Source organism: Prionailurus viverrinus, chromosome A1, assembly GCF_022837055.1.
Source record: "Prionailurus viverrinus isolate Anna chromosome A1, UM_Priviv_1.0, whole genome shotgun sequence".
Lineage (NCBI taxonomy): Eukaryota > Metazoa > Chordata > Mammalia > Carnivora > Felidae > Prionailurus > Prionailurus viverrinus.
In genome coordinates this window covers 49,222,924-49,237,823 of record NC_062561.1, presented here as the reverse complement: position 1 = coordinate 49,237,823, position 14,900 = coordinate 49,222,924, and the positions used below count along the sequence as shown (strand labels likewise).

General features: G+C 39.1%; 1 long non-coding RNA gene across 1 annotated transcript; it reads right to left on the bottom strand.

The window, feature by feature from the left end:
* Positions 1 to 414: 414 nt before the first annotated feature.
* Positions 415 to 11,496, bottom strand: LOC125172336 (uncharacterized). The gene is made up of 3 exons (XR_007154691.1): positions 11,409 to 11,496; positions 1,724 to 1,850; positions 415 to 633 (listed from the first exon to the last, which is right to left on the bottom strand). It is a non-coding gene; the product is annotated as an uncharacterized LOC125172336 (long non-coding RNA).
* Between the last annotated feature and the right edge of the window lie 3,404 nt (positions 11,497 to 14,900).

Below are 14,900 nucleotides of genomic sequence, written 5' to 3'. Positions count from 1 at the left end.
CCTTGGCCCAGAGTGTGGAAGGCTAGGAGGGGCAAGGCCAGGCAAACCAGCAGACACACAAAGGGACTGGGAACAGTGTGAGGGAAACTAGACAAGTAGATCAGGACACAGTTCCACAGATCCTTGGATAGCCGAGATATTTAATTCTTCACTGGCTGTTTTTTCCAAGTCTGCCATATGTAATGGTGCAAGTGTCCCGTGACCCCAGGCAATCAGCCATGCCTGTGAGGAGAGAGCAGTCTCCCTACCTTGCTGCTAATCCAGTCCCCATCAACAGAGGACCTAGTATTTCTTTCTTGGAGGCTTTAGCTTCAGAAAAACAATATTCTTTCCTGCACTTTTCTTGGAAGAGTGCATTAGTGTTTTTTTTTTCTCTCAGGCTACAAAATATGACTGTTTAAGGTACCCAAAATGTATTTATTGAAAGACTTTAGGAAAACTCACAAGTTTAGAAAGGAAGTTGGAGAACTAGGCTCTAAAAATACCAGAAACCAGGAAAGCCTCAGATGTCTCATTAGCGCGAATTAGGTGTCAGTATCTTCAAGGCTCCCCCATGGCAATGAATGTGCTCCAAATGCTTTTGTTCTGTTTAGTTTATGTGTCTTTGCTTCACCCCACTCAGAGTTTGGAGTCCTGGAAAAGAAAATGTGGGCAGCCCCAGTTGAATGGGGAGACTCATCCCTGCCTGAGGGAGGCAGGTGGCTTTTTCAAATAATCCCACCATGCCCACGCACAATGGACTTCCCTAATGGAAGTCACTACTAAAATAAGAAGGAATAGAAGCTAGCAGACAAAATATGCACTATTAAGACTGATAGCAACACTCTCTCCTGTTTGCTGACTTAAATTGAATTACTCTTCTAACAGAGGAATTTTCTGGTAAAATTGGCCTTAAGTAAGGGCAGTGGAAAATCAAGAATGTAGTAGTAAAAACCAGGGCCAGCAGAGTTCATAAAATGTAAGAAGTAAATGTCAGGGTAAGTGAATTAGCCTGGAAACCCAGGGCAATGGGTCAAGCCAATCATTGAAGATACAACCTAAGACAAAAGAAGCTGAGAGAATGGAGTAGCATATAAGAGACAAGTACACTCATGTTTGTGACTGACTCTGGGGTCCCCAGAGAAGAAAAGGTGACATGAGCTAAGGAAGGTGATAATTTGGATGGTGAGAGACTTTGAGTTGGAAATAAAAGCACATCTCTACAGATAAGTAAATGGAAGAAAAGAGTAACTCTCTTATAATAGTATCCCAATTAATAAAAATAGATGAGTAATTGGAAGTAGAAAACCATCGTTTATCAAATACCATTGACCAATCATTGTTGCAGGTAAGAATCCTCTTTGCTGACTTCAGCCAGGTCACGATCTCACGGTCCGTGAGTTCGAGCCCCACGTCAGGCTCTGGGCTGATGGCTCTGCCTGTTTCCGATTCTGTGTCTCCCTCTGTCTCTGCCCCTCCCCCATTCATGCTCTGTCTCTCTCTGTCCCAAAAATAAATAAACGTTGCAAAAAAAAAAAAAAAGAATCCTCTTTGGATGTTAAAATTAGACACCAAAAGCACAATGACAAACAGAATATCTGTAGCTTTATATTATCATCCCACAAGGTACATCAATTACAAAAGGAAAATTGTAACTTTACAAGGGAGAAGCCTGGCAGGTGCCACCTCAACCAAGTGATTGAACTTAATATCAACAGTAATAACAAATACCAAATTCATGTACCTTCCAGTGTGATGCATTAGTAAGGCCACATCTTCACTATTGTGACATTCTTGCCAAGAATGCATAACTTCAATTCTAGCCAAATTCTACAAAATAGCTTCTAGTAATCTTCAGATTTGTCCAGTCCCTGAAACAGAAAGAAAAAGAGTCCCTGAAGTCACCAGATTGGAGTCGAAGGTGGCATGCCACATAAATGCAATGTGAGACCCTGGGTGGGATCTTAAACCATGGAAAAGACACCAGTGGGACAGTCGGCAAAATTCAAATGAGGTCTGTAGATTGGTCGATGGCATTGTATCAGTATTAAATTACTGGATCAGATAACTGTACTCTCTATAAGATGTTAACATTTCGGGGGAGATGTATGAGGACTATGGTAATATTTTTGTAACTTTTTTGTAAGTCTAAAATAATTCAAAATAAAAAGTTTTCAGACTGGAAAGAAACAAAAAGAGAAAGAAGAGTGCTATTGACATGCTAGCACATGTTGTCAATACCACAGCTCTCCATATCTGGGTACCTTAACTGACTGTGCAGGGCTTCATCCACGGCTACACCTGCTGTTTGTTTCCCCAAAGCTCATACATTGAAATCCTACCACTCAATGTGATGGTATTTGAATGTGTGGCCTTTGGAAGGTGATGAGGTCATGAGGGTTGAGCTCTCATGAATTGAGGTTAGAGCCTTTATGAAAAAGAACTTGGGATGTTCTTCTACCCCTTCCACTATGTGAGGACACGGCATGAAGACTACCATCTACAAACCAGTAAGTGTATTCTCACCAGACACCAAATCTGCTGGCACCTTGACCTTGGACTTTCCAGCCTCCAGAACCATGAGAAATAAGTGTTCATTGTTTAAGCCACCTAGTCTATGGTATTTTTGTTATAGCAGCCCAAACAGACTAAGACACTTGTTACGACAAATAGTCATTCATTATAAGCTTCAGTTTTTAATTGAAACAGCAATTAACCGAAGAAATTGTTACTTTTTTTTGTAAAAAGAAGCCCATTTAAAGTTTTTAAGTTGGAATGTTATTATTTTTTAATTTTGCTTTATCTTGTGACTATGAATGAGGCTTTTTACCACATTATTTTATGTGTTACTACTCTTATTTCTCTAATTAATGCCCAATTCTAATCTCTCTACATAGGCAGAATCAAAGTACATAAACACATGGTATGAAAAATGGATTTCTGCCTAAGAAACCAAGTTTGTTTTCATTAATTTCCATTATACATAATGTACATGTGTCCCTGTAGAATGAAATTTAGCTATGCCATGCACAGTTGGAGAGTTTTGATGAGACTTAGGGCCATGGATTGACACAATAAAGCTTCCTTGGTTTCCAGTACCTTTCCAGTGGACAACTACAGAGTCATAAGTAAACGGGGCAGTGATCGGTATCTCAAGCCCTTCTATACATGGGTTGTCCCTGTGCAATTTGAATGTCTACTGTGTTTCTTTATGAAATACCACCAAATACCACCCTCAGAGCCACTATCAAAATATTGTTGGTTATATAAGATTCCAAAGTCAAGAGATATGTGTTTTTTTATTTTTTCATTTCAATTCCAGTATAGTTAATGTGCAGTGCTATATTAGTTTCAGGTGTACAATATAGTGACTCAACAGCTGTATACATTACTCAGTGCTCACCGTGATAAATGTACTCTTAATCCCCGTCACCTATGTCATCCACCGCCCCCCCACCTGCCTTCTGGTAACCATCAGTTTACTCTCTATAATTAAGAGTCTGTTTTTTGGTTTGTGTTTTTTTTCCTTGCTCATTTCTTTCTTAAATTCCAGATATGAGTGAAATCATACGGTATTAGTCTTTCTCTGACTTATTTCACTTAGCATTATATTCCCTAGCTTTATCCATGTTGTTGCAAATGGCAAGATTTCATTATTTTTTATGGCTGAATAATATTCCATGATATATATTTGTATATATACCACATCTTCCTTATCCATTCATCTGTTGATGGCATTAGGCTGTTTCCATAATTTGGCTATTAAAAATGATGCGGTGGATGGGGCACCTGGGTGGCGCAGTCGGTTAAGCGTCCGACTTCAGCCAGGTCACGATCTCACGGTCCGTGAGTTCGAGCCCCGCGTCAGGCTCTGGGCTGATGGCTCAGAGCCTGGAGCCTGTTTCCGATTCTGTGTCTCCCTCTCTCTCTGCCCCTCCCCCGTTCATGCTCTGTCTCTCTCTGTCCCAAAAATAAATAAACGTTGAAAAAAAAAATTTAAAAATGATGCGGTGGAGCACCAGGGTGGCTCAGTCAGTTAAGCATCCGACTTTGGCTCAGGTCATGATCTCGTGGTTCATGAGTTTGAGACCCGTGTCGGGCTCTGCACTGACAGCTCAAAACCTGGAGCCTGCTTCAGATTCTGTGTCTCCCTCTCTCCCTCTGCCCCACCCACCCCCACTCAAGCGCTCTCTCTCTCTCTCTCTCTCTCAAAAATAAATAAACATTAAAAAAAAAAAAAAGAATAGTGCTGCAATAAACATAGGGGAGCATATATCCTTTGGAGTTAGTGCTTTTGTATTCTTTGGGTAAACTCCCAGTAGTGCGATTACTGGATCATAGGGTCATTCTGTTTTTCATTTTTTGAGGAAACTCCGTACTATTTTTCACAGTGGCTGCACCAGTTTGCGTTTCCACCAACAGTGCATGAGAGTTCCTTTTTCTCCACATCTTCACCAACACTTGTTTCTTGTGTGTGTGTTTTTTTAAGCCATTCTGACAGGTGTGAGGTGGTATCTCATTGTAGTTTTGATTTGTATTTCCCTGATAATGAGTGATGTTGAACATCTTTTCAAATGTGTTGGCCCTCTGTGTGTCTTTTTGGAATGATTCCTTAATGCCCAAGAATACAATGAAAGGCTTTCATTTAATATGTGTCACAAATTTGCGTAGAATTTTTTTTCAATAATCTTTTGAATTTATTTTAAGATTTTGATGAGTTTCTTGTTTCTCAATGATTAAACATGAATAGGGGCACCTAGGTGGCTCAATTGCTTAAGCAGCCGACCTCAGCTCAGGTCATGATCTCACAGTTTGTGGGTTCAAGCCCCGCATCAGGTTCTGTGCTGACAGCTCAGAGCCTGGAGCCTGCTTCAGATTCTGTGTCTCCCTCTCTCTCTCTGCCCCTGCCCCACTTGTGTTCTGTCTCTCTCAAAAATACATAAAAGTAAAAAAAAAAAAAAAAGATTGAATAGAACCTCAAATGGGGATAAAAGCTAATGATCCATGTGGACTGGTAGAAATTAGATGAGAATCAGGGATTTAAAAACTAATGCCCAAAGCAACAAAATATTTTCCCTAATGCAAATAATGTTTGCATATTAGGACCTTTCAGGTAGCAGATACAAAGCCACCCTCAGATTACCTCAAGTGGTAGAGTTTTATTATAAAGGACACATAGGAAGTAAGAGAGATTAGGAACAGCTGCATAGCCAGGCTTCCAAGAGACTAGAATAACTTTCAGAATCCTTCCACAATAACAAAGTTGGGCCTTGTGGAGAAAGGAAATGCTGTTCAGTACACAACATGAGTGTGGAGACCTTGCTATCATTTGATGCCCCCAGCCACAGAAAGGCTTCCTTTATGCACTGCTCAGCATGGTTATTTAGCTACTCTGTGTAGCTACTTCCTGTGCTCTGGCTGCTCGTAATGAAATATTCTCTGCTCTGCAGTCTGCCACACAATTCTTGCTTGTTCACAACATCTGCTGCCTCATAATTTCTAGTGGGTTATCACTTCTTGCTACCTTCTCTCTGTATCAAGTTCCATCTCTGCCTCACTCATGTGTTTGTTACCCTCTGTATGGATTTTGTATTTAAAACCCTCTAGAAGAGAGGATCGTAGCAGATTTGCTACTGAAGTTAGGGGTCCAGCTCTCATGGTAGACCCCCCCACTAGTCTATAAGTGCTTGGGTTGTAGCTGACATTCATTCCAAGTCTAATTCAAAAATGCCAGTATTTCCAGGTCTGTTGGCTCAAAGTATAGTTTCTATATGCCCTATGTGTAGAAATCCCTAAGAAGGAGATAGTAGGCATACAAAGTCTCTATGGATTCTCAGAAAACAGCTATAAGCACTTTGTGTTGCCTATCCATGCAGCTCTTTGTGCCTCCTTGAATCCAATAAGAAAAAAAATAGCTTTAAGTTTTCATGCATAAAGTTGGTTCTATTATTGGGATCATCAGTGGGATATGAGACTGCCAGATAGGATCTAAATCACCATCAATCATCACTAAACAAAGCAGAGTTAACTGGCTTATGGAGCCATAGAACATTTTCTGCTGCTCCCATCAGCTCTGTGTGCTAACCAGCGCGGCTGACCAGCCCACTGGTTATAACACATAAACACACCCTCACACCCAAGCACAGCCATGACTAGCAAAGTGCGTCTGTGATGAATGAGATTCAATCAGCTTTCTGGCCTTCCAGGCTCAAGATAACATTTCTGCTATTGATAGTATCAATTTATAATTTAATTTCAGGTCCTAGCTCTTAAGAGATAAGGCTGTTTGCAGAGCTAAAATCTAATCCACTAGAAAGTATTGGACAGAGTTCCATAAATTCTGATGACCACAAGATAGCCTGATTTCCTTAAAACTCCACTAGAATATATTTTATAAACCTGAATTTCTAAAACAAGTAATAATGAAAATGGTGACACCACATTTAATAGCGGTTTATCCATTTATCCAGATGCATGAACTCGCTGATCAGCCAGAGTGTACTCTTTTCAAGAAAAGAAAAAGACAAAAATTCACTCGTGGTCTTGAGAAAAGCACAGTCAAAACATGGCTTCCTCTGAAGGCGGTCAGTGAAAATCGATCCCGTATCTTTATTAGTTTAGGGTTTGCTTTTTCCTGAAGAAAGCAGCACATGCTTGTAGTGAACATCGCAGACAATACATGATAAGCAGAGGTCATTAGGACTAGCTCCATATCTGGCTTCTTCTTTGAGGGTCTGCTTTCTGTACCTTGTTTAAGAAGATCCGCCGCTGTCAGCCCTGCCACCTTCAGGTCTCCTTGACTGCGGGCACCTCCTCGCAGCTCCCGGATTGATGTAGGCGTAGACCAAGTTATCAGGCAGCACCTGACCCATCCGAGGAGGATAATTTTATTGCATGTCTGTTTAGCCTCTGTCTTGTGCTCTCTTGAAGGCATCAATTCTCTCAGGTGAAGAACACAAATAAAATTTAGAAATGCTCCCTCCGGCTAAGTGGTTAGGAATCCTGCCAAGATTTCTCTGAATGAAGTCACTCTCTGCATAATCTCGCCCTGCTCTGGCCATCTCCCACCACCGCCTGCTGCCCTTTGATTAGAGGAGAAATAAAGGCGATGTAGAGTCACTCAGGGGTTTGATTGCCAGTCATTTTATTCTCTTCTCCAGTTTCTGCTTTGTAGGATAATCCTGAGATGATCACTTGTTCTTCCCTTTCTTTTGCCGTTTTTCACACGCACATGTGTGCGCGCTAGTGTGTGTAGGAAATCTACGAATGAACAAGCCGCCATAAACAATAAGCATTCGCTCTGTCATTTTTCTTTTTTTACTGCACCACACCCTCCTCCTTTCCTAACAAAGAACTTTTGAGAAACTGCCTTTCTCGTCCTTAGCGCAGAGCAAAATCAGTGAATAAAAATTATAGGGTGGGTTAGCCAGTTTCTCCACTAAACTGCAAATTCTTTAGCGCTGTTGCCCTAGGATGCTGCCTGCACTCTTTCCTTATCCTAAGCTTCTTCCCCCAAAGTATAAACAGTAGTGAGTCAGTTCATCATGATGATCATAGCTGTAGAATGTAGCCCTTGAGAGCCGGCCTTCATTCTCCCTTCTCAGGCCAAACTTCATCTACGTCAATCTGAAAGCATTGTATTTAAATATAATACAAATGTAAGTTCCTCACGCAATACATTTCTTCTTCTCTGAAAAACTGGTTTAGGATTGATAAAAAAAAAAATATTCACACTTTAAATGTAAATACTTCACACATAAGTTATAAGTGTAAACAAATAGCCATCATTAATCACAAACAAAAAACACCCACCAGAGTGATGGGAAATGAAAAGAACAAATATTTTGCTAAGCCTGAATCTTGACTATTCTTTTAAAATGCAGATTCCTTTTGGCCAGACTGCCAAACACTTTTGGGAATATCATTGTACTGCCATCCACAAAAATTGACATCTGATCCTGGTTTTAGCTTTTCTCAGAGTGAGTTCTTGGGCAGTTTATTCTTCCTCTTTTTCTATTCCGTTAAATGAGAAGATCGGTTAAAAAGATCTCTAAAGTGCTTCCCTGCTTTCGTATTTCATCGGCATCGGGGTTAGAACACTCCACTCCCTCCTCTTATGTATCATATGGAAGAACTTCCAAAAAAGAAAAAAAAAAAATCATTCCAGGCCTCATCCTCACATCTAGCTAATGAGATTAGAAGCTTATCCCTCTTGGGCATTAACTAGACCCCAGGCATACTTTCTCTATTCCTCTGTGCCTTAGATTGTCTAGGGCAGACCTTTTCTGGAAAAGTGGACGGCTTTCTAGGCACAGAATATGGCTGGGTGAGTAAATTTAATCCTGAGGTAAGGCGTGAGCATATCTCAAGCCACATTGTACGGAGATCTTGGTACGTAATGGAGTAGGTAACTTTATGCTCATTTGCCTGACTCTTGTGGTTACCTCTGCATTGCTTCTAAACTTGCATGGATAGAAAAGAACCCCTGAAAAATCTCAGAGGAACAAGGGCTTGATGGGAACAACTAGAATTAAGGAAAGAAGGAAGGGATAGTGAGAAACAGGAGGGGAAGGAGGGAAGGAAGGGGCAGAGAAAGAGGGAAAGTTGAAAACTATTTGTTGAATGGGTGAATAAACTGATGGACACATAAATGAATGCCTGTTAGTATTTGTTAACAGAACAGTGTTATATAGGTGCAGATATAAATTCAACAATCTAACATTTACTGGATTGCTTTGTGTGAGTGTATATGTGTGTTTTATATTTTGTATCTGTGTGTGAATGTATTTTATTCTGAGTAATTCCATACACAAAGTACATTTCCAGGTTACAATGTGCATCTGTACATCAAGGAGTACTTTCAGTTCTTTGTATGCACAGTAAACCCTAGACTGCAAACTGGTGGAGAATAGTAAACCCAGTCCTTTTGGTTTTCTTGTGCTTAAGATCTAGCTTAGCGTTTACTTTTACTTGCTTAAAATAAACATGAAGTTGGTCTGGAGCAATATCCCTATGCCTCTCCTAACTGAATGTTTGCTGGAAGCAGAAAGTTGATTGTTCTGAACTCTGAATACTAACTCAAAGGGAATCTTGACAGGACACTTTGGAAAGAAACTCAAGATCAATTGTGTTCGCTTATGAACATAAATCATTCAATGACTAAAATCACAAATACTATTTTAATATTAGCTTTATGTTTCAAATTAAAATGTCTTCCTTTTTTTAATTTTTTTTTTTATTTTTGAGAGAGACAAAGACAGAGCTTAAGCCAGGGAGGGGCAAAGAGAAGGAGACACAGAATCTGAAGCAGGCTCCAGACTCTGAGTGAGCTGTTAGCACAGAGACCTACGTGGGACGCGAACCCACGAGCCATGAGATCATGACCTGACCTGAAGTCAGACACTTAACCAACTGAGCCACTCAGGCACCCCTAAAATGTCTTCTTAAAAATGGAAATTATGTTACACATTGTTGGCAGGAGTATAAATTGATACAACTTTTTCTTAGAATAATTTAGCAAGATTTATCATAAGCTTCAAAACTAACCATTAACTTTTACCTACAAACATCACTGTTACAATTTATTTTAAGGAAATAATCACGACTGTGCATAAAAATTATGTACAAAAGTGTTTCAGTAGATATTGCTTATAATGGCAAAATTTTAGAACCTTTCTAAATGTCCAACAATAGGTTTTTTTAATAGCAAATTTATATTTTAGAACACTATATCCTATAAAATCACAGAGCAAAAAGCATAATATATTCTTTTTTAAGCATGGTATATTCTTAAGTTTATAGTGTATAGTATTACTGAAGGGCTTAACTTTTTAAAATAAGCACGTTTATCTATTCATAAGCTCGAAGATGCCAACATGTTCTTCTCTGGGGAGTTGGTTTGTATGTGTTGGGAGAGAGGTTTCCATGGGTCTCTCACGTTTCTGCTTATTTTGCAAGAAGAGGCCCTGACTTCTCCTTCTTCCAGACTATCTTTCCAAGAATGTATTGTGAATAGCCTTGGAAGGTGGAAACAGTGTCTCTCTGGAGCAAAAAGTACATTGATTTACTACCCAGTTTAATAAAGATAATCTCTCCTTCTGAGACAAAGTTCCGGTAGGCTATTCCCCATACGAGAAGACTTGTTCAGTGTTCCTCTCCTGTCCCAGAACCCACTTGTGTAGACAAGTGCCATTAGGCCCTCTTTGTGTCACCCTGTGAAAATTAGGGCTCAGGAACTGGTTCCAAGCGTGCTGATCCTCTGTTGCCATTGTGCACTGTTCGTTATCTCAGACCTGGGATTCTTATGTCTTCTACCAACATCTATAAAACTATAACAGCCCAGCTTTACAGCTTGTGGCTCCTGATAATGTATATTTGTGTATTTTTTATTTGTGATTTATTTTATATATTTCTATCTTACTATAATAACTATGGATAACTTTTATAACCACATGCTTAATGTCGTGTTTTAAAAGAATTTGAAAGCCAGCCTCAGTGTCACAAAAATATGCCAACAGTGGTATCAGAAGATGCTGGTCTCTCTACCATGGCAGAAGGCCTGGGGGTGAGGCGGCGAAAGGTACTTTGTCTGTTGGTAAACGTGGACCTTCCTGCATCTCTTTTCACATGTCGAGAGCCCTGCAGAGCTCTGCTTTCAACTTCGCGCCTGTTGAAATCTCGGGCAATCCCCTGACGATTCTTTATGTGGTTCGTGGGGCAAGGAACAGTCCCAACAAAATAACCAGGTCTCTTGGAAAAATGTCAGCTGCAGTGTCTGACAGGGAACAGGTGTTTAGTGCATAGGATTCAGAGTCAAGAGCCTGCTGCCTTTAAATGTAACTGTCAAGTGATCAGCGTCCGCTGGCAAATGGCACTGGGAACAGAGCCTTTCTTTATAGAACAGATGAGACTTTATAGTTGCTGGAGGTTATAAATGTTTGTGAATATGGCTGTGCGTACATATGTTCTCTCTTCGACATCCATTGGAATGTAGAAGTAAAGTGCTTATGAAAATGTTTTTATCTGGTGGTAGTTTCTATAATTTGAAATGAGATGAAAAGAATGGAGTGTAATTATCTAAAGATTTCTTTGGTGTGTATCTCCACTGTACCTTGGAATTCAGAGATGGTGGTTTAAGACAAAGAAAACAAAGGAAAGGAAGGGAGTTTCTTCCCTTGCCTCTAAACCATTGTATTATATTCTGAGGAACAGAAAGGGGAGGGCTGAGTCCATGTCTGATTGATTTCAGGGAATGCGGACTCAGAATAATTAAGTTGGGGCTTTCTTTCATTCCTAAAAGAATTTTAAAGTAACTATTGCTATGTAAATCCAACCTGTAAGACGTCCCTTTAGGTAAACGTTGACTCCCAACAATTAAAAAAGTTAATCCATTATAAGTGAGTACAAATACACCTAATCCAGTTCCCTACCATGCAGTTGCCTCCCATTACTCTTCTAAGTTTAGAGTGGATTTCTGAATTGGGCTCTGACCCCCAGTTTGTTTTATTTTTGTTTTCCTCCTGGCACCCTGGAGTCACCTAAGTTTCTTTATGATGTAATGGCAGCAGCTCTTCGTTCTTTCTACCAACATTCATTCCCGCTCCACCTTAGTAACAGAACTCTAGTTTTGTTCAGTTTATCTGTGGGTCCCTATAGTCTCCAGGGTTTTTAGCAAGTAAATGTGGCCATGTGACTACTTTCTGGTCAGTGAGAAGAGGAAGTTTCTGAGAAGTGTCTTTAAATTAAAAATTCTCCCCTTCCTCCTCCTCTTCCCCTTCTTCTTCCTCCTCCTCCTCCTTCCTTCTTTATCTTTCTCTCTCTCTCTCTTTCTCTCTCTCTTATTCTCTCTCTCTCTCCCTTTTCTTCTACCCCAATGATGTGGATGGAATTCCTACAGCAACCTGACACAGTGCAGTTATCTTGCAGATGGAAATCAAGGAGAAAAGAAAGATAGAAGGATTTTGGGTCTTCAATGATTTTGTGCTTTCTCCAGACTACGTCCTCTGAACTTTGTTCTTATTTATATCAAAGAATAAATGCTGTATGTAAAGCTGGCTTAAAAACTCTACTGAGCAACCTGATTCTAGCTGATACAGATCAGCTGCCCTCAGATTAGACTTTTTCACATACTCTTTTTGGAGAATGTCTAACATGGATTAGAAATTTTCACATTTTTGAAAGAGATGAGGGGCGCCTGGGTGGCGCAGTCGGTTAAGCGTCCGACTTCAGCCAGGTCACGATCTCGTGGTCCGGGAGTTCGAGCCCCACGTCAGGCTCTGGGCTGATGGCTCAGAGCCTGGAGCCTGTTTCCGATTCTATGTCTCCCTCTCTCTCTGCCCCTCCCCCGTTCATGCTCTGTCTCTCTCTGTCCCAAAAATAAATAAACGTTGAAAAAAAAAATTAAAAAAAAAAAAGAGATGAACAAATGATGTAAGAAATAGAAAAAAACAAACACAAATCATCTGAGCCCTGAATTAGCGGAGAGGATTAGTTTGTTTTCAAATAATGAAATTAAAAGAGATTCTACATTGTTCCATATTGGAACTAATGGGTAAATGTATGTAAAGCGATTTTCTTCAATATTTCATTCATTGTTATTCAGCCATGAAAGAAAGAAAGAAAGAAAGAAAGAAAGAAAGAAAGAAAGAAAGAAAGAAAGAAATCTTGCCATCTGTAACAACATTGATGGACCTTGAGGGCATTATAAGTAAAATAAGTCAGACAGAGAAAGAAAAATATTGTATGATCTCACTTATATGAGGAACCTAGAAAAACTGAACTCACAGATACAGAGAACAGATTGGTGGTTGCCAGAGGTGGGGAATAGGGGCTGGGGTAAATGGGTGAGGTGGTCAAAAAGTATGAACTTCCAGTAATAAGATAAGTAAGTTCCAGAGATATAATGTACAGCATGGCAACTATGGTTAATAATACTGTATTGTGTATTTGAAAATTGCTATGAGAGGATATCTTAAAAGTTCTGAACACAAGAAAAACATTATAACTCTGTGAAGTGATGGACGTTAACTGAGTTTGTTGCAATGTATACATGTATCAAATCACTATGTTGTATGCCTTGGACTAATGCAATGTTATATGTCAATTATATCTTAGTAACACTGGGCGAAAATGCTTTGTTCCATTTTTACCCATGTAAGAGAGGCAAAATGGTGACAAGCTTTGAAGTCAGATGGCTTGGGTTTGTATCTGGTCCCATGTTATTTCCCTTTTTCCATCTGAAAAGAGCACCTTCTTCACAGATTGATGTGAAGATTACATCATTTTGTATAGATACATGGCCACAGACAGTGACTGGCATTTCTCGTTACCGTAATTATTATTTTTGTATGTCCTCTGTGCTTTTAAATATTTCTTGAAAATCTGTTAGAGTGTAGTGATAGGTTTTTATAATCCTACAGGCAGAAAAAAAATGAAGTCATGAACTTGTGTGTGTTCGTGTGTACCAGAATTGGAAGGGTGCAAATCAGAGACACCCAGACTGTCAAGAACATGGGAAACTCTCTCCTTACTTTGTCTCTGAGCTTCTTTCCTATCCATCACCAAGGATGTCACAAAGTCAGTGGTAAAGTTGTTCAAGTATGTAAAAAGTCAGCCTCCTTAACAGGCAAATAAATATTATTTATGTCTGTATACAGACCTAAAAAATAATAGGATTTGAGATTCTGTAGCAAATCTAGTCTCACTCATCTGATATTTTGCTTTAGTTATGACAGATTCAAGGATTAAATCTGTAGCCTAAATCTTTGAATATATATTAATATTATTCAATTTACTTCAAAATTTTCATTTTCATTGAGGGAAAGTCTTACTCATTTCTAGTAGTCTGTACTTACATCACTTGAATCTTTTAAAATGAATAAGATATTTATTATATTTTTGAATAACTGCTTATCCGCAGGAAATAAAACCCTCCCCAGAATCTCTCAGTGCCCATGTTGTCTTTACTGCTGACTTTGTTCTTATATATTGTACACTATGGGAACATACAGTAGCTTTTGAGTGCTTCTATTTCTCTCCTTAGCTTCACTCACATCTCCCTCTCCTGCCTTTATTATGTTGCATTTCTAATTTCTCTCTGCTAATTTTTATTCTTGGTTACTTTTGGATATTTCTTCTTCATCTACATTAACTTGTATGTCCTTAAAATTTATTACTGGAATTAACCCACAGAAAGGAATTATCTGTTCATTACCAAGTTATGCCCTTTTTATTAGTCCATGATTGAATCTTATACAATAACTCCCCTCTGGTTCTTATTCTTACAATGGAGGATAATAACACTGATTATTTACTTTTGCTTATTTCTTAACCAACTGGAAAGATACTTTGTGTACTGTCTCTAGGAACAGTGAGCCAGTCTAGCATATCAATCAAAATCACATTTTAATAAAATGATTCTTCATTAAAATGCTTCCCACCCCCTCTATCTAAACTGCCTATATGCAATGCATTCATAGTTTCCTTATTTCCAAATCCGTACCTAGTGATAGTCTTTGCCCCATCATGTCATGATTGACCATTGATCATATTGTTGCTGATGTAGCCAAAGATTCCAACCCAAACCTCTCAGGTTCAATAGAAAATATTTAGTGAGGGAAAATGTGTTATGAGCCTTCAAAACCTAACAGATATTAGAATCCAGCTCCTTATTCGTTACATTTCAAATCAAAGAAACCGGAGTCATATTCACAAAGTAAACACTCAGAGAAGAAATTTCAAGTGAGTTCAAAAAGTAGCCGTATTCCAATTATCCTCAGTCAGGATAGACTAAAAACTTTGAGTTGCTTTTAGAAGTTCAGGCACATTTTTATTTTAGTTTTTTAATTTAATTTATTTTTTTTAATTTACATCCAAATTAGTTAGCATAGAGTGAAACAATGATTTCAGGAGTAGATTCCTTA